The 21,570-nt window shown below is 39.7% G+C and overlaps 1 long non-coding RNA gene across 1 annotated transcript; it reads left to right on the top strand.

Annotated features, from left to right (window-relative positions):
- The first annotated feature begins 97 nt into the window (after positions 1–97).
- On the top strand, positions 98–21,222 carry LOC121026065 (uncharacterized). Its single transcript, XR_005788250.1, has 3 exons — positions 98–169; positions 884–984; positions 20,720–21,222. It is a non-coding gene; the product is annotated as an uncharacterized LOC121026065 (long non-coding RNA).
- The last annotated feature ends 348 nt before the right edge of the window (positions 21,223–21,570 follow it).

Below are 21,570 nucleotides of genomic sequence, written 5' to 3'. Positions count from 1 at the left end.
AGTGCCCCTCGCCCGTGTTATCAAGCGGGGAAAATGGCCGCGCCCAGGTCGCACTTCCCTGTGGGGTGCGCCATGTTGGGGGAGTGATCATTCCGTACGGAGGGAGGGGAAGCCTCTAAACTCACAAGGCAGAGCAGTGGAGCCGTCTCACAGGTGGCGCAGAGCATGGGTGCGAACGTTATTCTGGGCGGTCTTCCTGGGGGAGGGGGTCTTTGCATCGGTACTCTGGATCTGTGCAATAATGTTCAGAGAAGTTGAAGGGCCTCTGGAAAGACGCAGACATGCCAGTGGCTGTTCTCTCCTGGCAGATACCACAGGATGAGAAGGGGGGGAAGTCAGACTGGTTTACAGTCCCCTCCTGGAACATACCACGAAGGAAGAAGGGGAAGAAATTGGGGGTGTGCAAACCCTACTAGGATGTAGCACTGGGGGGAAAAGGGGAGAAGTCAGTGTTAGATTCCCCTCTGCTGTGCTTGTGGGGGTTGGCTGTGGGGGTCTGAATGCTCCCATTAGTCTACATTATCTCCCACTCCAGCAACTCCAGATAAAATAAAAGGTATAAAATAATATATCTTTTGATTTTTTCTTAATCTAAAGCAATACGGCAATAAAAGCATCTTTAGGGAACCATTATTTTTATTTCCACATAAAATAAAATCTGCATAGTGATAGTCCCTTTGAAAATGTAGTTTTAAGACAAGACCGATTCTGCCTGACTTCAGCCAGTTTGTTGTCCCTAATAGTACTTCTCATATAGAAATTCTGGGGATGCCTATACCCTTCTAGGAGATGTCACTGGGCAGAAAGAGAAGAAGTCCCGTTGCCATTACCTGGGAATGCATACTCTTCCTTCAAAACCAAGTTCAGATATCTCCTCCTCCAGGGAATCCTCCTGATCGAGGTAGAAGGCCCTGTGCCCCGCTGAAGGCCTTTCTGAATCGTCAGGTGAGGAAGATGTTTTGAGAGGAACTGACACAGTCTCAGGTATGAACTTGCTGGATGCTCTCAGCCCAGTCACATCCCCTCTGGGTCTCAGTTTAACAATCTGGAATGTAAGGGTGTCCTACTCAGCCTAAGACCATCTGGGACTAATTTGTGGTCTGAAAGATCCATCAATCAATGAGGGAGACCACACACCAGAGGAACCACGGATTATTTCACTAATCAAAGGAAAAGATAGAGTTATAGGATTCTGAAAACTGGTGAAGTTCGGGTGAAATATAAATGAAAGTGTTTTGGTAACATGAAAGCAAAACAAGGCCGTATGTGAACTGCAAAGTGAACCGAGTCCTGTTTTTTTGGAAACGATAAAATTAAGATAGATGTAGAGTGTTGTGTCTAAGTACCCTTATCTCTGTTCAGGTTTGAAAATCTTGGCTGCATTTTTGGGTCTAAGTGACTTAGAGTCTCCAGCAAGAGGAGGATGTTTCGTTCGTACTGATACCGTTTTGAATGGCAGTTTTTTGATAGTCTATGATTGTAGAGAAGGAAGTTTCCCGGCAACTAAGAAAGTAGTAGTCACTCAAAATAGAGCTCTGTGTGACATTACAGCTGCAGTCCTTGGGAGAAATAATGTTTCCTGTTAATTTTGCATCTGTGATTGTTCTCCCAGCCTGATGAATGGCAGGGCAGGTTTTTATAGTCTGAGATAATTTTTGCTTTTTACAGTGTTGGACTCTCTAATTATTCCAAATTCTCTTTCTACATCTATAAGCCTGGTCTGAGAGTTTATTGAATGAATAAACGAAGAAGAAATTGAATCAAGGGTAGCATGTCTGGCATGCGGACACTTCTATACAGAGCTCCAAGAATCACTGTTAATGAAAAAAGGGGGAGGCAGTGCCTGAATGGCTCATTTGGTTAAGCCTCCGACTTCAGCTCAGGTCATGATCTCATGGCTTGTAAGAAAGATAATCATATTAAAATGGATTCCTGATATATAAAACATTTCAGTGGTGATCTACAGGCATACCTTGAAGATATCTCAGGTTTGGATCCAGACCATTGCAATAAAATAAATATTGCAATAAAGTGAATCAAATGAATTTTTTGGATTCCCTGTGCATATAAAAGTTATGTTTACATGGGGACCTGGCTGGCTCCGTCGGTTAGGCCTCCAACTTTTGGCTCAGGTCGTGGTCTCGTGGTTCTCGAGTTTCAACCCCACATTGGGCTTCCTGCTGTCAGCGCATAGCCCCCTTCAGATCTTCTGGCCCCCCCCCCGCCCCTCCCCCTGCCTTCTCTCTCTCTCTCTCTCTCTCTCTCTCTCTCTCTCAAAAATAAATAAACATTAAAAAAGAATCATTGTTGATGTTGTTGAACATCCTAATAGTACTACGGTTATGTTTAAAAAAATAATAGGTCATCTGTTAGACCATTTCAGAGAAGGAAAGATAGAGCCAATAAACATATGAAGAGATGTTCAAAGTCATTAGCGATCAGAGAAATACAAATCAAGACATAATGAGGTTATGTTTTACACCCATTCAATTTACAAAAATTTCATTCCGTAAATACCAAGAGGATGTGCACCCACAGGATCTTTTTGCCCTGTTGAAGGAATGTGAATCAGTGTAACAGCTTTAGAAAGTAGGCATTCCCTCCTACAGTGAATATTTACATATCTCACAATCCAACCAGTCCACTCTTAGGAATATACCCAAAAGAAACACTCTGCACAAACCTAGGATATGCATGACAATCTGTTCACAACAGCAAAACCAGGAAACAAAAATGGATGCTCATCAACAGGAGTCAAAATGAATAAACTAGAACAATGCTCAACAATATGGATGAATATTAAAGGAAAAGAGCCCTGTAATTCCCAAAAGATTATATAAAGAATAACACACTTTCACAAAATTAAAAGCTACTAGTATAAAGAACATAAATTATTTAGGATTGTGTGTAGTTGTGATAAAATCATATTAAAAAATAAAAGATTGATGAACTTGGGATTCAGGATGATATTTACCTCAGTTAAGGGGAGGCAGGGCAATGAATTGGGGGACCACATGGACAGATGGGGGTTATTGTCAAGGCCATACAATGGGTGGTAGGCACATTAAGTACTAACCTTATTATTAAAACTATTTAAATTAATTGGGAAAATTAAACTGTTAGATAAAAATCTAAATATAAAAAGAGAAAGTCGGCATGGAGAAAAGTGCTGTCCTTTCCTTGAATGGGGCAAGAAAATCTTTGGCCCCAGCCTAGAGATGCCATCCAGTGGTAGGATGAGCAGAGAGGCAGGAACTCCAGACCTTGACACTTACTGTAGCCCCCGACAGAGATGCTCTAGTTCCATTACACCTGCTCGTGTCTTTTCTTTAGATGTCTTTCTTTCCTGACTTACCCCACTACTCTCTAGCTCCTCACCATGCTTTTGTTTTCTTCATAGCCTTCCTTTAAAACATTTTTAATGTTTTTTTTTTTATTATTTTGAGACAGAGAGAGATTGAGAGAGCAAGGAGGGGAGGGGCGGAGAGAGAGAAGATCCCAAGTAGTTTCCCCACTGTCAGCGCAGAGCCTGATGCGGGGCTCCATCTCACAAACAGAGATCATGAGTTGGACGCTTAACTGACCCAGCCACCCAGATGCCCCTACCCTTCCTTTTTACCGGAAATGATTGTATTCATGTGCTGTTTGCTCCTTTCCTTGTTCACGCTGATAATGAAGTGATTTCTGCTTCTCACATATGTGGAGTAATCAACTACTTTATTTTTGGTATCTCCACCACACATGCAGAGAGCAGTAAAACACAACCAGGTTAGTCGTCTTAAAAGATTACTTATTCCCTTCAAAAGACTCTGCAAGCATCTCTGACTGACACAATTAGTTACAAAATTGACTTGGTAGGAGTAATGCAGGAAACAGTAAAAAGATGCAGAACGTATAAGTATATATAAGACCCTATTTGTTCATCCATAAAATATTTGTTGATCGCCAGTCACTGCTCTTGATGCTTGATGTTTGGCAAAACAAAACAGGCCCTAAATTCCTAGCTTCATGAGCCCAGCATCCTAGTGGGAAAGAGGGCAATAAACATTGTTTATCAAAAGTTGATAACTGCTAAAGGGGGTGGATGGGACAGTGATATGAGTTAGAAATGCAGGAGGGAGGGGAGTTGCCACGTCAAATAGATCAGTCTCCTTTTTTTTTTTTTTTAAATTTCAGAGAGAGCGTGAGGAAGGGAAGAGGGGCAGAGGGAGAGAGAGAAAATATTAAGCAGGATCCACGCTTAGCACGGAGCCCTATATGGGGCTGGATCCCATGACCCTGGGATCATGACCTGAGCCAAAATGAGGAGTTGGACACTCAACTGACTGAGTCACCCAGGAGCCCCTAGAGATCGGAGTTTCCTTTTAAACTCTACAAATGACTGTCTTGAATCCTGGAGCAGGCCAGTTGTGAATCTTCCCATTTATGCCAACGTCCAGTTGAAAACAAGTAAGAATGCAAGGTCAGAATATTTTCACATCTGCAGCTTAGGACAAAATGATGAGCACCTCTTTGTCCTACAGTAAATACAAAGATCAGTCTTCTGATCAGTCTTGTCTTGCACACTTTCTTTTAGTAGATGAAAAATATTTCACAACATTGTAACATATTATCTGTCTCCCACTGACAGAGATAGAACACTTCATGAAAGCATCAGGTTCAATGGCTAAGCAGGAACCTCAGCTTACTTATTCTACACCCAGATTTTAATTTCTATTTTATTTTTTAGGTTTTTTAATTTTTTTAATGTTTATTTTTGAGAGAGAGAGAGAGAGAGAGAGAGGAAGAGAGTGCAAGCAGGGGAGGGGCAGAGAGAGAGGGAGACACAAGATCTGAAGCAGGCTCCAGGCTCAGAGCTGTCAGCACAGAGGCTGATGCGGGGCTCAAACTCATGAACCGTGAGATCATGACCTGAGCCGAAGTCGGGCGCTCAACTGACTGAGCCACCCAGGCGCCCCTTTAAGTTTTTTTTTTTAATTTTTAAGTAATCTCTCCAACCAATGTGGGGTTCAAACTCACAACCCTGAGATCAAGAGTTACACACTCTGCCAACTGAGCCAGCCAGGTGCCCCTACACCCAACTTTAAAATAAAATGTTTTGTTTTATTTATTTTTGAGAGAGAGAGAGAGAGAGAGAGAGAGAGAGAGAGCAGGGGAGGGACAGAGGGAGAGGGAGACACAGAATCTGAAGACAGGCTCCAGGCTCTGAGCTAGCTGACAGCTCAGAGCCTGATGCAGGGCTTGAACTCACGAACCATGAGATCATGACCTGAGCCAAAGTCAGATGCTTAACCAACTGAGCCACCCAGGCACTCCCCTACACTCAGCTTTTTAATGGAAAATTTTTACATTACACAAAAGTTGAAAGAATTGTGCTATGAACATTCAAATGCCCTCCACCTGGATATAATAACTGTTACCTTTTGCCACATTTGCTTTATCTTTTTATACATACGTACATACATACAGGCCCCATCATTTAAAAATGATGTCCAGGGGAGCCTGGGTGGGTCAGCATCCGACTCTTCGTTTGGGCTCAAGTCATGATCTCACGGTTCATAAGTTCAAGCCCCATGTCAGGGTGGAAGCTGACAGCTCAGAGCTGGGGTTTTTTCTCTCTCTCTCTCTCTCTCTCTCTCTCTCTCTCTCTGTCTGCCCCTCCCCCCTCTCAAATAAATAAACTTTTATAAATAAATAAATAAAAATAATGTCCAAAGAAAATTATTTAAGTCATTGAAGGTTGTATTCAGCTGATGGGCATTAGGTAACACCCTGACTGAAGCAGGATTAGGGTTTTTATAGGGGAAAGTTGAATATGTATCTTTGCAGTTTGGGCTTAGGTGATAGTTTTGTGTACTTTAAGGGAAACTCACAGTTAGAGGGTTGCTCTTGTTTTTGTTCCCCTCTCTCGATGAGAGCCACATACCAGAAGAACAGCACTTTCTGAGAATTATTTTTGTAAGCCTTGTGGCTTATCTGCTAGTCAAAGTTCATGCTGGAGGGGAAGGGATAGGTAATGAAAGGAAGAAAGAAAGAGAAAGAAAGAGAGAAAGAAAGAGAAAAAAAGAAAGAAAAAGAAAGAAAGGGAGGAAGAAAGAAAGAGGAAGGAAAGGGAAGGGAAGGACTCTGGCATGTTTGTTTTATAATACCTTTCTACAGTAAACTGTGGACATCATGCTCCCTAAAGGCTAAATACTCAGCATGTATCTCCTGAGGGACTGAATATACAAACAGATAATGGCTAGACCACATACAGTTGGTCCTTGAACAATGGGAGTTTTAACTGCGGAGGTCCACTTACAGGCAGAATTTTTTCAATAAATACGGTATTGTAAATGTATTTTCTCTTATGATTTTCTTAATATCATTCTCTTCTCTAGCTTGCTTTATTGTAGGAATACAGTATATAATACAAAGCACGTACAAAATATGTATTAATCGACTGTGTTATTGGTAAGGCATCTAGTCAACAGTAGGCTACTAGTAGTTACATTTGGGGCAAATCAAAAGTTATTCCACTGTGTTGGGGGAAGGGAGGTCCGTGCCTCTAACTCCTGCATTGTTAAAGGGTCAACTGTATATGACAATAGAACTCTGACCTACAAGCTCTGTAGCAACAAGCCTGGGAAGCCAAACCGCTACCCCTGCAGCAATGGGTCTAGATAGTTAGGATCTGGTCAATGACCACGAGCCTCCTTATTTTTTGCCTCCACTCTCCACTTCCGGCTCAGGTCCAACCAGAGAAAACCAAATCTGCTCCCCAAACCAATCACCCAGGATGCCCCGCTTCTAGTTAGCTTGCCTACAGCTTCCCCATGCCAATGGCTTTGCAATTAGGGCATACCTGAAGCCTTCCCTTTTCTTACTGTAAAGTTTTCCCATTCTTCTGCTTGCCTTTGAATCTCTGCCAAAAGGCAAGTGACAGTGTTGAACTTCCTTGCTATAGCAAGCTTGGAATAAATGGCCTTTGCTTTTCTCTTTTGGTCTGTCTTCATTTATTTCCACAAGGCATACATGAAGTCTTTCCTTCTTTCACTATAAAACTTTCCCACGTGATAGTGGCTGACTCCCTTGCTATAGAGACCTGTGTAGTTTCTGTTCTCATTTCAGTGATCTTTGTATATTTCCACGCTCCTAAGAACAAAGACTTTTTTTTTTTTACATAGCCACGAGCCCATTCTCATATCTAAGGAATTTAAGGTATGATTTTCAATTTAATTTAAAAATTATCATATAGTAAAATTAACTTTTTGGTGTCTAGTTCATTAATTTGAATACATGTATAGATTTGTGTAACCACCACTGCCAGCAGGATACGGAAGAATTCCATCACTTCCCCCCAACTCCTTACAAACACCTCATCACACCTAAGAAATTTAACAAGGATACAATAATATTATGTATCCCAAATTCAAATTTTTCTAATTATCCTCAAATTTCTTTCCAACTTTTTAAAATCCCAAATCCAAACAGGGGTCATGCATGACATTTGGCATTGTGCATAGCATCATGCCTCTTTAGTCTCTAATCTCTCTTTAATCTAAGAGGATTTTCCCAGCCTGTTTTGTCTGTCATGACCTTGATATTTTTGGCCAGCATTTGCCAATTGTGTTGTAGATGGTTCTGCATTTCTGATTGTTTCCTCATGAATAGATTCAGGTCAAAGAGCTTGGTTAAGAAATCTGCTTGGGTGATATGTCCTTCTCAGTGAGTCATGTCTGGAAACGTGTGTCCATGCATCCTGTATTTGGTAATGCTAAGTTTAACTTCTTCATTGCAAAGAAATCTTTTTTCTTTTGTATTTAACTACTTACCTGTGGGGTGATTCTTTGGGGACACTGTGAATAATCTTTTCCCTCAATGTATTAGTTTGCTAGGGCTGCCATAACATAACACCACAAAGTGGGTAGCTTAAATAACAGAAATCCATTTTCTCACAGTTCCAGGGGCTGGCAATCCAAGATCAAGATGTTGACAGGTTTGGTTTCTCCTGAGGCCTCTCTCCTTGGCTTGCATATGGTCCCCCTCTTGCCACATTCTCACAAGGTTGCTCCTCTGTGGACCCGGTATCTCTCTGTAACTTCTAATCTCCTTTTATAAAGACACCAGTCTTGGGGCACTTGGGTGGCTCAGTTGGTTAAACGTTCCACTTCAGCTCAGGTCACGATCTCACGGTCCGTGAGTTCAAGCCCCCAAATCAGGCTCTGTGTTGTCAGCTCAAAGCCTGGAACCTGCTTCAGATTCTGTGTCTCCCTCTCTCTCTGCCCCTCCCTCACTCTCACTCTGTCTCTGTCTCTGTCTCTGTCTCTGTCTCTGTCTCTCTCAAAAATAAATAAACATTAAAATATAAAGACACCAGTCAGATTAGATCACCTCTTTAAAGACCCTATTCCAAATATGTCATATTCTTGGATACTGAGGGTTAGGGCTTCAACATACGAATTTGGGGGGAACAAAATTCAGCCCACAACACTCAGTAAGCATTCACAAAATAGTTTTATCATCCATTGATGATCTTTGCCTAAACAATGATTAACTTGGGGTTTGCAAAATGGTGGTTTTCTAATTCTTTATTTTTCTGTATTTATTAGTTGGCATTGTTCTGTAAACAGTTTCCTGGGGTGCCTCGGTGGCTCAGTTGGTTAAGCGTCTGTCTCTTGACTCAGCTCAGGTCTTGATCTCAGGGTCGTGAGTTCAAGCTCTGTTTTGGACTCCACGCTGGGTGTGGAGTCTACTTTAAAAAAAAAAGTTTTCCTTCCTCTTGCATGTTTGTTTGTTGAGAATTATTATATTCATGTGCCAACATCATAATGTATTTGCATCATAATGTGTACATAATACACAATTAGTGCTTAAGAAATATCGGTGCAATTAATGAATAATAAGTACTATCATAACATTCTACTAGAACTCCTGGACACAGTCTGTACTCATAGATTCCAGTTTCCCTCCCAAATTGCGATTTGTCATATATACTAGTCCCCTGATTTTTCTTTGTCTTGCTCTGAAACCATGTTTATTCTTACTTCTAATGTTACATCTAGATGCTTCTTGATTCTGTTGACTGGAATCATGCTGACCATCTGATTTCATTGATTTCTTTGAGTCCTACTGATGAACACTTGGATTTTCCAGTATTTTCTATTTCAAACAATGCCACAATGAACCACCTTGTACTATACCTTCCAAATATGTATAGGTGTATTCCTAGAATAGAGTCCCAGAAATGTAGTTTCTGAGCCATAATTAAATGCATTTAGAATTTGCTGAATATTTTCATATTCACCTCCATAGGATTGTATCACTTTGACTACCCCCCAACTATAGATGAGAGTGTCCATTTTCCCACAACTTCACCAACAGAGAGAGTTGTTAAATTTTTAGATTTTTGCCAATCTGATAAGTGAGAAATGATATCCCAACTATAGTTTTAATTTTCATTTCTCTTAGTATGAAAGTGATTGAGTATCTTTTCATATGTTTAAAATCATCTGGATTAGTTTTTCTCTTAATGATTTTTGTCCATGTTTAGTTCAATTAATATGATTCATACTAATATTCTTCAAAAATTTTAAACTCCCTTGTAGTCCTCCTTTAGCCTTATTTGGTTATGACATAATATTCTTTTAAATTTTTTTTCAACGTTTATTTATTTTTGGGACAGAGAGAGACAGAGCATGAACGGGGGAGGGGCAGAGAGAGAGGGAGACACAGAATCGGAAACAGGCTCCAGGCTCTGAGCCATCAGCCCAGAGCCTGACGCGGGGCTCGAACTCACGGACCGCGAGATCGTGACCTGGATGAAGTCGGACGCTTAACCGACTGCGCCACCCAGGCACCCCCATAATATTCTTTTAATGTACTGTTGGATTCTGTTTTCTAATGTTTTACTTAGGAACTTTTTTCTTTGATGTTTCTAAATTAGAATGCTCTAAATTTTTTATTTTTCTGCAGAACTTTACAAGTCAATATACACACATGTTAACATCACCACAATCAAGATAACAAATATTTCTATCACTGCCCCCCACCAAATTTCTTCATAAGTTCCTCCATCCTCACTTCCAAATAACCACTGATGTGTTTTCTGTCATTAGAGATTCATGTGCATTTTCTAGGATATTACAGAAATGGAATAATACAGTGTTTCTCTTCTGTCTCTGGCTTCTTTCATCCAGCATAATTATTTTGAAATCATTCAGGTTGTTCTGTGTATCACTTACTTTTTATTGCTGCATAGTATTACATTGTATGGATCCATCACAATTAGTCTATCCATTCAACTCTTAATGGATCTCTGTATTCTTCCCAGGTTTGGGCTATTATAAATATTCATGTATAAGTCTATGTGTGGACATAGCTGTTATATCTTTTGGGTATATATGTAAGAGTGGAAAGGCTGGGTCAATGGTAAGTATATGTTTACATGTTTAAGAAACTCCCAAGCTGTTTTCCAATGTACTTTTACAATTTTACATTCCCACCAGCAGTTTATGATAGTCCCAGATGTTCCTCATCCTTGCCAATGCTGGGCGAAATTGTTTTAGTTTTAGCCATTTCAATGGATGTCAAGTGATATCTCATTGTGGTTCTAATTAGCATTTTCCTGCTGTCTAATGAATCTTTCTGTTTGCTTAATGGCCATTTGTATGTTTCCTAAGGAGAAAGCTTAGATTATTGATGTTAGTCTTTCTCCTTTTCCAATATTCAATATTCAAGGTTACAAATTTCCCTTTAATACTAGAGGAGGCCAGAGACAGCAACCTCTTTGACATTGGCTATAGTAACTCCTTACTAGACATTTCTCCAGAGGCAAGGGAAACAAAAGCAAAAATGAACTATTGGGACTTCAAAATAAAAAGCTTCTAGGGATGCCTGGATGGGGTTCAATTGGTTAAGTGTCCAACTCTTGATTTTGGCTCTAGTCATCATGTCACAGTTCCTGAGATTGAGCCCTGCATCAGGTTCTGCACAGACAGTGAAGACCCTGCTTGGGATTCTCTCTCACTCCTCTCTCTACCCCTCCCCTGCTCACACTCTCTCACTCTGTCAAAAAAGAAAAAGATAAAGAAAAGATAAAAAGCTTCTGCACAGCAAAGGAAACAATCAATAAAACTATAAGGTGACCTATGGGATGGAAGAAGATATTTGCAAAAGACATATCTGATAAAGGATTAGTATCCAAAATCTATAAAGAACTTCTCAAACTCAACACCCCCCAAAAAAGAAATAATCCGGTTAAGAAATAGGCAGAAGACATGGACACACATTTTTCCAAAGAAGATATCCAGATGGTTAAGAGATGCGTGAAAAGATGTTCAACATCACTCATCATCAGGGAAATACAAATCAAAACCACAATGAGATACCACTGCACCTGTCAGAATGGCTAAAATTAAGAACATAAGAAACAAGAGATGTTGCGTGAGGATGTGGAAAAAAGGGAACTCTCTTACATTGTTGGTGGGAATGCAAACTAGTACGGCCAATCTGGAAAACAGTATGGAGGTTCCTCAAAAAGTTAAAAATAGAACTACCCTATGACCCAGCAATTGCACTACTAGGTATTTACCCAAAGAACACAAAAATACAGAATCAAAGGGGCACATGCACCCTGATGTTTATAGCAGCATTATCTACAATAGCCACATTATGGAAAGAACCCAAATGTCCATCAACTGATGAAAGGATAAATACACACACACACACACACACACACACACACACACACACACACTGGAATATTACTTAGCCATCAAAAAGAATGAAATCTTGCCATTGCAACGATGTGGATGGAGCTAGAGTATATTATGCTAAATTAAATAAGTCAGTCAGAGAAATACAAATACCATATGATCTCACTCATATGTGGAATTTAAGAAACAAAACAGATGAACATAGAGGAAAGGAAAAGAAAGAGAGGGAGGCAAGCCAAGAAACAGACTCCAAACTATAGAGAACACACTAAGGGTTGCTGGAGGAGAGGTGGGGGGCAGGGGAGGCCTAAATGGGTGATGGTATTAAAGAAGGCACTTGTTGGGATGAGCACTGGGTATTATATGTAAGTGATGAATCACTAAATTCTACTCCTGAAACCAAGATTACACTATCCGCTAACTAACTAGAATTTAAATAAAAACTTGAAACATGTAGAACAAATAAACAAAACCCCCACAAATTTCCTTTTAAACATTGCGTTCACTGTATCCCACAAATTTTCATAAGTTGTATTTTTCGTTTTTGTTTCCTTCAAATATATTTTTAAGTTTATTTATTTTGAGAGCAAGACAGAGCATGCAAGCAGGGGAAGGGCAGAGAGAAAGAGGGAGAGAGAGAGAATTCTAAGCAGGTTCTGCACTGCCAGCACAGAGTCCAACACAGGGCTCGATCCCGTGAACTGTGAGATCATGACCTGAGCTGAAATCAAGAGTCGGACACTCCATCTACTGAACCACCCAGACTCCCATAAATACTTTAGGATATTTTATTTTATTTTTTTTTAATTTTTTTTAACGTTTATTTATTTTTGAGACAGAGAGAGACAGAGCATGAACGGGGGAGGGTCAGAGAGAGGGAGACACAGAATCGGAAACAGGCTCCAGGCTCTGAGCTGTCAGCACAGAGCCCGACGCGGGGCTCGAACTCACGGACTGCGAGATCATGACCTGAGCCGAAGTCGGCTGCTTAACCGACTGAGCCACCCAGGTGCCCCACTTTAGGATATTTTAAGGCTATCTTTCTATTAGCTTTCTGTTTCTGGTTTTATTCCATTGTGATATAAGATCATACTTATTATTTCTATTATTTTAAACCTGTTAAGGTGTGTTTTGTGACCCAAAAAGTGGTCTATCATGGGGAATGTTTCATGTGAGCATGAGAAGAATGTGTTCTGCTGTTATTGGATGAAGTATTCTAAAACTGTCAATTAGATCCAGTTTATTGATGGTTCTGTTCAGTTCAACTATATCTTTACTGATTTTCTCCCTGTCAAATCTATCAATTACTAAAAGAGCAGTATTGAAGTCTCCACCTATAGTAGTGGATTTGTCCATTTCTCCCTGCTGTCTGTCCATTTTTTCCTTAGGTATTTTGATGCTCTGTTGTTAGGTGCATGCACATTGATTGTTAGGCCTTCTGGGAGAATTGACCCTTTTAGCACTATGTAATATCCCTCTTTATCCCTGATAAATGTCATTGTATTGAAGTCTGTTTTGTCTGAAATTAATATAGCTACTTCGTCTTCCTTTTCATTAGTGTTAGCACTTCTATTTATATATTTAAACATAGTTATACATGTTATACATGTATACATGTTACACATTTACACATGTTAAAAATGGGTTTCTTATAGACAACAACATAGCTGGGTCTTGTTTTGTTTTTTGTTTTTTTTTTTTTATCCACTCCAAAAGTCCCTGTATTCTAATAGGTGTCTTTAGATCATTCACATTTAAAGTGATTACTGATATACTTGGATTAATATTTACCATGATTAACTAATTAATTAACGTTTGGGGCACTTGGGTAGCTCAGTCCGTTGAGTGTCCGACTCTTGCTTTTGGCTCAGGTCATGACCTCATGGTTCATGGGACTGAGCCTCACATTGGGCTCTGTGCTGATACAATTCTCTCTCCCTCTCTGCCTTTTCCCTGCACACACACACTCTCTCTCTCTTTCAAAGTAAATAAACTTTAAAAAAAATTTTTAAGAAGTATTTACCATATTTTGAACTGTTTTCATTGCACTTGTTATTTTCCTTTTTAAAAATCTTTTCATAATTTTTGCCTTCTCTGCTTTTAATTGATCATTATATATTATTCCATTTTCTCTCGTCTCTTAGCAAACCAATTATACTTCTTTTTAAAATTTTTAGTGGTTTCCCCTGAGTTTGCAATATACATTTACCACTAATCCAAGGCTACTTTCAATTAACACTATACTACTTCATGGGCAGTGAAGGTCTTACAGCTAAGTATTCGCAATTCCTCCCTCTTGTCCTTTATAATGTTGCTGTCATTTATTTCATTTATCTATATGTTATAATCATGTAACACATGATAACTATTATTATTTTGAATAAGTAGCTGACTATTAGATTGATTTAGAACAAGAAAAATAAAATAGTTTAACTTTGTAGGGGACAAAATCCTTTTTCCTCTACCCTCTTTTTTAAAAAAATTTTTAATGTTTATTTATTTTCGAGAGACCGAGTGTGAGTGGGGGAGGGGCATAGAGAGAGGGAGACAAAGAATCTGAAGCAGGATCCAGGCTCCGAGCTGTCAGCACAGAGCCTGATGCGGGGCTCCCGAACTCATGAACCGTAAGATCAAGACCTGAGCCGAAGTCGAACACTTAACCGACTGAGCCACCCAGGCGCCCCTCCTCTCCCTTCTTAAATTGTGTACCTGGGGCCCTGCTAATTAAACTGACCAAAAGAAAACCAGATTAACAGGAGAAACAGTTATGGAGCCTGCCTTTCAAAGCAGAAAGAAGTGAAGACCCCAAAGAGATCATTAGACCTGGGGAGTTATATTCCATTTTAACAAAGGGTAATTGAGTGTAGAGAAGAAATTAAATAAAGGAAAAGGAAATTTGGTCTTGGGATGGGGGAATAAATTGTGGGAAGGTGATGGGCAAATAAGGATTGTTTAGTAAGGTTTGTTATGCAGACTCAAGTTATCAGGTGAGAAAGGAGTTGTCTCCAGCATCTTTTTTCCTTTTCTTAGTATAGGAGAGGAGGACACCTTTACAAATGGAAATTTCCTTTACAGAAAAGAAATCTATGCCCTGCTTTCAAATGGAAAGCTGGAAGGCAGAGAGCTAATTGCTTTCAGCTCAAAACACTCTTTAAGCCAAATAGGTATATTTGGGGTTGGCATATCCCAGTTCCTTTCAACTTCATTTATTCCTCTCCAGCACTCTGCTTTTTTAATGTAGATCTTACTTTCAGACCTATATTATTTTCCTTCTTTCTGAAGAACTTCTTTTAATGTTTCTTGCAAGGTAGATCTGGTGATGAATTCTCTCAATGTGTGTTTGCTGGGAAAGTCTTTATTTCTCCCTCACTTTTGAAGGGTATTTTCACTGGTTATAGAATTCTAAGTTGTTGGGTGTTTTTTTCTTTTAACACTTGAAAAATTTCATTCTGTTCTCTTATTACTTGAATGCTTTCCAAGAAAAAAGTCTGATATAATTCTTATCTTCGTTCCCCTATAGATAAGATGGCTTTCCCCGCTCTGGATTCTTTCAAGATTTTCTTTCTGCCATTGGTACTTCAGTTTGAATATCATATGCCTAGGTGTAGATTGTTTTGGTACTTATGCCATACGGTGGTCACTGAACTTGATGAATCCGTGGTTTGGTGTCTGCCATAAATTTTGTAAAATTCTCCGTTATTATTTCTTCAAATTTTCTCTGCTTCTTTCTCTCTTTCTTCTTCTGATTTTCCAACTGTGTATATGTTACACCCTTTATAATTGTCTCACAGTTCTAGGATATTCTGTGTGGGGTCTTTTATTTGATATTTTTTTCTATTTGCATTTCAGTCTGGGAAGTTTCTATTGATATTATCTTCAACCTCACTGATTCCTTCCTTTGCTATGTCCAGTCTACGTATGAGCCCATGAAAGGCATTCTTAATTTCTGTTACAATGTTTTTGATTTTTGGCATTTCCTTTCAATTCTTTCTTAGGGTTTCCACCTCTCTTCTTGCAATACCTATCTGTTGTTACATGTTGTCTGTATTTCCCATTAGAATCCTTAACATACTTATTTTAACTTTACATAGTTATTTTAAATTTCCTAGATGATAATTTCAAACTCTATGTCATATCTGTGTCTAGTTCTGATGCATGCTTTGTTTCTTTAAACTGTTTTTCTTGTGTTACAGTGAATACTCAGCACCCAGGAAGAGACAAGCAACATGCACTCAGGGAATCAGGAAAGACTATTTATTTCACACAGGTGCCAGCCCAGTGGAGTCACCTCCAAAGGCTGAGCATACTGCTCAGGTTTTACTGATCTTTTACACATATCTGCTTCCGTGTTGGGCTGGACTAGTATAGTCAAGCTTCTGTTTCCTGACCGCTGGCTGATTTGAGAGGCAAGCAATATTGCAGAAGCCAAAAGCATACAAGGGGAGTATCTGACCTCAGACATCTGGCTGGTCCTTTTTAATCTGCTTTTACCAGCTTTCCTTCTCACTTGCTTTTAGCCTGCTTTTATAAGTTTTTGTTGAAAGCTAGACATGATGTGTTGGCTATCGGAGGTATATGGGCCTTTAGTGTGAAGTTTCATGTGAATCTTGTTGCATCCACACGACTCCTGAAACAAGAATGCTACGGACACCAGTGACAGTCACAACAAAGTTTATTACAATGAGAGGCAAGGCCGACAGATCAGGACCAACACTCTTGATAAGAGTGCGCCCCAAACAGCCAGGGTACAGAGATTTATAGCTGATTACATCGTCTTATCATCACCTGGGAACAGAACAAAGAAAGTTTCCAGATGAGTCAGAAACAGTTGCCAGATGAGTTAGAAACAGTTGCCTAATGAGGTGTTTATTTTAGACTTTCTGCCTCTAAGTTGCAACCAGTGGATCTCTTTGACACTGCCTCTGATGCTCTTTTCTTTGAACTTTGGTTTCCTTAATTGGTGAAGCCTAATTTACAAGAGTATGAGGCGTAGTTTACAAGAGTAAAGCAAGGCTGTTATCTTGTAACCTTCAGTATCAACACAAAGCTGTTATTTTTCAAGCAATAGCACTGCTAGGAATTTACCCAAGGGATACAGGAGTACTGATGCATAGGGGCACTTGTACCCCACTGTTTATAGCAGCACTCTCAACAATAGCCAAATTATGGAAAGAGCCTAAATGTCTATCAACTGGTGAATGGATAAAGAAATTGTGGTTTATATACACAATGGAGTACTACGTGGCAATGAGAAAGAATAAAAAAAAAAAAAGAGGTTAGAGTGGAAGAGAGCCAAAGCATAAGGAACTCTTAAAAACTGAGAACAAACTGAGGGTTGATGGGGGGTGGGAGGGAGGGGAGGGTGGGTGATGGGTATTGAGGAGGGCACCTTTTGGGATGAGCACTGGGTGTTGTATGGAAACCAATTTGACAATAAACTTCATATATTGAAAAAAATAAAAAAATAAAATTCAAAAAAAATAAAGATAAAAAATTTAAAAAATAAAAACTCTTCACTATCAATAAAAAATGTAAACAAGTATGGACCTTCAGTTTATGATATGCATGTTGAAGTCTTTAGGGGTGATGTGTGCTGGTTATTGTAAAATATATTGAAATGCATCAGAAAAAGATGAGTTGATGAGTGGAAAGAGGGTGTATAAATGAGTATGAGAGATAAATATAATAAAATGTGTTTTTATGCACACCCACTTTAAAATTCTTTCAACTTTTCTTTATGTCTGAAAAAAATGTTCACAATAAAAAGTTGGAATGAATGTGTCATACTGCATACAATTGTTTCTGATTAATTTTTTCTACATAATACTCCTCATATTGTTGGGTCTCACTGTACATTGTTCATTTTGACTCCTTTGGTGAGCATCTGATTTGTTTCCAGGTTTTTATGTTGTGAACAGGCTTTCATGAATGTCCTTTTACATGTTTTCTGGGCATGTGGGCAAGAGTTTCTCTTGGGGTTACTCCTAGGAGTGGACTCGCAGTGTGGTGAGGTATTTATAGAAGGGGATGCCAAACAGTTTTCCAAAGTGGCTTCACTAATTTATCCTTCCATGAATAGTGTAAGAGATCTTGTGGATCCACACCCTCACCAACATTAAGTCTTGCCCAATTGCTTTATTTTTGCCAAATGAGAGGGTATATATGGGATCTCACTGTGGTCTCAATGTGCATCTCTTTGACCATTAATGATTTGCTAATTTTATTTTTTCTGTTTTAGCTTATACTTAATTCCTCTGTGGATATTTTTTTCCCTTTTCTACAATTAGGACTGAAAGCTTAAATAATCGGTTTCAGTCTTTCTCATTTACTAATAAATTTACTTTGTGATATGAATCGTTGTAAGTATATCACTTTACACATCACATGGATGTTATGTGTAGTGTTCTCATGCTTTAATAGTTCTAAATAGTTGGTAATCTGTTTTAGTTTCCTCCTTAACCTAAGTATTAATTATGTGCAAGTGCTTTTTCTGTCCAGGCATTTGAGTTTTTCGTGGTCTCTTTGTTTTTATCTCCACTTTTATTGCATTGTAGTCTGTGAATATGGCCTGTGTGGTATAACTTGTTAAGATGTGTTATTTCCTTTATGGCATAGTGCAAGGAGAATTTTTTCAGAATGTTTCATTTATGTATAAAAATGTGCATTCTCTGTTGAGTACAAAATAAAGATTGAATGTTGACATACACAATATCAAGTTTTTAAGTTGTATTATTCCAATCTGTATACCTTACACATTTCATCCCTTGACCTGTCCATTTCTGTGAGAAATATAATTCTTATGCTGTAATTGAATATTTGCAAAAACTTCCCTTTTGTATCAGTTTTTGTTTTATGTATTTTAAAAGCATACATGCGCGCGCGCACACACACACACACACATAAATGCTCATGATTGGTGCATTCTCTCAATGGCTGTATGCTTTTAAATGGAGAAATCTGTTTATTTCTCTTAAAATTCATCACTTTGAAATCTATTTTTTCTAATATTAACATTATTAGTTGTGAATATTCCATCCATTTGTTGTCCTCATTAAAAAAAATTGGGGTACCTGGATGGCTCAGTTGGTTAAGTGACCAAATTCGGCTCAGGTCATGATCTCACAGTTCATGAGTTCAAGCCCCCCGTCAGGCTCTGTGCTGACAGCTCGGAGCCTGGAGCCTGCTTTGGATTCTCTGTCTCCCTCTCTCTGCCCCTCCCCCACTCGCACTCTGTCTCTCTCTCTCTCTCTCAAAACTAAATAAACATTTAAAAATTAAAAAAAAAAAACTTTTCAGGAGCACCTGGCTGACTCAGTTGATAGAGCATGTGACTCTTGATCTTGGGGTTGGGAGTTCAAGCCCCATGTTGGGTGTAGAGATTACTTAAAGTCTTTAAATTTTTGTTTTTAATGTTTATTTATTTTTGAGAGAGAGAGAGAGAGAGAGAAACAAAGCGCAAGCAGGGGAGGGGCGGCGAGAAGGAGACAAAGAATCTGAAGCAGGCTCCAGGCTCGGAGCTGTCAACACAGAACCTGAGGTGGGGCTTGAACTCACGAACCCCGATATCATGACCTGAACTAAAGACAGATGCTTAACCGACTGAGCCACCCAGGCACCCCTAAAAATAAAATCTTTAAAAGAAAGACTTTTCATGATGAAATAGCATACCAAATCCCCATGTACCTGTCACTGATGTTTAACAGTTATCAACATTCTGTCTTTCTTGTTCTTCTACCCCTCACTCTTCTACTCCTCACTTGTATCCTCCCTTGTTTGAGTATTTGAAAGCTGATACCAGACTTCATATCGTTTCACCCATATACTTCAGGATGAATCTCTAGCATCTAAGGATACTTTGCTTTCATTTTTTTATTCATCTCCTCCTCCTTTTTTAAAAGTTTTTATTTAAGCAATCCCTATACCCAAAATTTGGGGCTCAAACTCATGACCTCAAGATCAAGAGTCACACGCTCTCCCAACTAAGCCAGCCAGGCATCCCCCTTCTTTTAGCATAACCATCACACATAATAAAATTGACGTTACCATTATCAACCTAACAAAATTGACATGATTGCTGTTTTTTATACATGTCTGTATGCTAGCAAGCTTCTAAAGATTCAATTTCTTCTTTTATTTGCTCAACAAACTATTATCCAATCCAGGGCTGTGGGAGGGACAGAGTACTTGGTCATTAGAGAGTCCAGTCCACTACTGTCCAGAATGTTGAACCGGGGTCCAAAAAGGATGTGACTGGTCTGAGGGCACAAAGATGGAGAATACCAGAGCTCAGGCCTAGGTCTTTTCAAAAAGCTTTCTCCACCTGCTGAGTCAGAAGGGCCTTCAGCTGGTGTGGCCTCTCCTACCCCAGTCAGGGAGGGCTTCCCATAAGAGATATGTGAGCTGGGTTTTGAAGAATGTGTAGCAATTCATCCTTTGAAGACATAGTTACCTCTGCACCGGAGGGTCAATGGCATCTCCGTAATTTCCATATTTGAGGTGTTAAGGGGTAGCAAACTCACTGTGGAGCAGTGTTGAAAATTTGTGGTAATTGCTTCACCTGCATAATTATTACTTAGGTTTTATTTCATAAGGAGGTATGAATAATAGAGTGACCTAGAAGATGCTTTTATTGACACATTACATTTAGATAGAGAAAACAACCATTGACATATCAATGTAAAATTTATTTTTTCTGATGCCTATTATTATTTTAGTTGAGGTGGTTTGGCTGGTGTAGGGGCTGTTTGAGATTACAGTCACCTTTAGGCCCTCACTCCCCTGCCTAAGGTGGTGGGACTAGATGCTACGACTCAGACATTTCTCCCCTCTCCTGTGGTTATCTGGGGGGTGGGGGACTATATGCTCCTACTGCATCCCTTCTAGAACACTCTATAATATCACCCAGGGGAGGCTACTATTGTGACATTTCTCCCCTTCCCCCCAGTATTACCTCTCAGAGTCACTTAGGTTCTCACTCTTTTCATTAGTAATGATTCCCCTCTCCCCTGTGCTCTGTCCCTTAGGCGCCCCATAGTGTCTCCAGAAGAGCTCCAGAGCATAACTCCAAAGACTCCTGTCTCCAAGAAGTCTACTCAAAGAAGGGCTGGCCACCTCTTCCCAGGGCAGCCCCACTGTTCTACTTGTAGAGAGATGGAAGGCAAGTTTCTTCCACCATACGGCATGGACACCCTTCCAAGATGGCAGTCCCCACAGAGCAGCGCCACTTGCGAACAGTCATATTCTGAGCCCAACAGAACTGGGGATGGTAAGGAAACTTTCACAGACTGCTCGGTAACTGCGCCCTGTTGACTGCAGACCGTAGCTTCGCAGGTGCTCTTGAGCATGCGCACCAGACACCCGCCCAACCCATTCCTCCCTTGGACGCCGTGCTATTAAAAGTCAGAACTCAGAAGAGAAGGGGTTTTCAGGGGCATGCGGGTTAGTACTTGAGCCGGGCTGAGGTGAGTTTTCAGTAGTTACCTCTCCTGGTCTACTGTGCTGAGTTATGCAGATCATCAGTGTTGGTGATGGGGCTTGTGTGGATTCAGTGTTGGGGTCTTTCACATTGGATGCCCAGCTAATTGTTATTCAGTTTTAACTTTTTCTAATGTAAGCCTTAAGGCCTTACATTTCCATATAAGGCCCAAAAGATATATTATATGGTATTATTGTTCATTTCCAAATATTTCAAAATTTCAGTTACGATTTTTTTTTCATTTCACACGTGTCATTTGAAGTGCATTTCTATTTGCAATAAACAGTTAATCTGTTACTGATTTCTAACCTAGTTTCTCAGTTTGTAAGAGAATGTGAATTGTGGCATGAATGTTTCTGGAAACCTGTGGAGTCTTGCCTTTATGATAAAGTCCTTTGC

This window comes from Herpailurus yagouaroundi, unplaced genomic scaffold (assembly GCF_014898765.1).
Source record: "Herpailurus yagouaroundi ecotype Mexico unplaced genomic scaffold, PumYag 67793, whole genome shotgun sequence".
NCBI classification, from domain to species: Eukaryota; Metazoa; Chordata; class Mammalia; order Carnivora; family Felidae; genus Herpailurus; species Herpailurus yagouaroundi.
The sequence above is the reverse complement of the archived record's forward strand: the minus strand, read 5'-3'. Positions and strand labels throughout refer to the sequence as shown.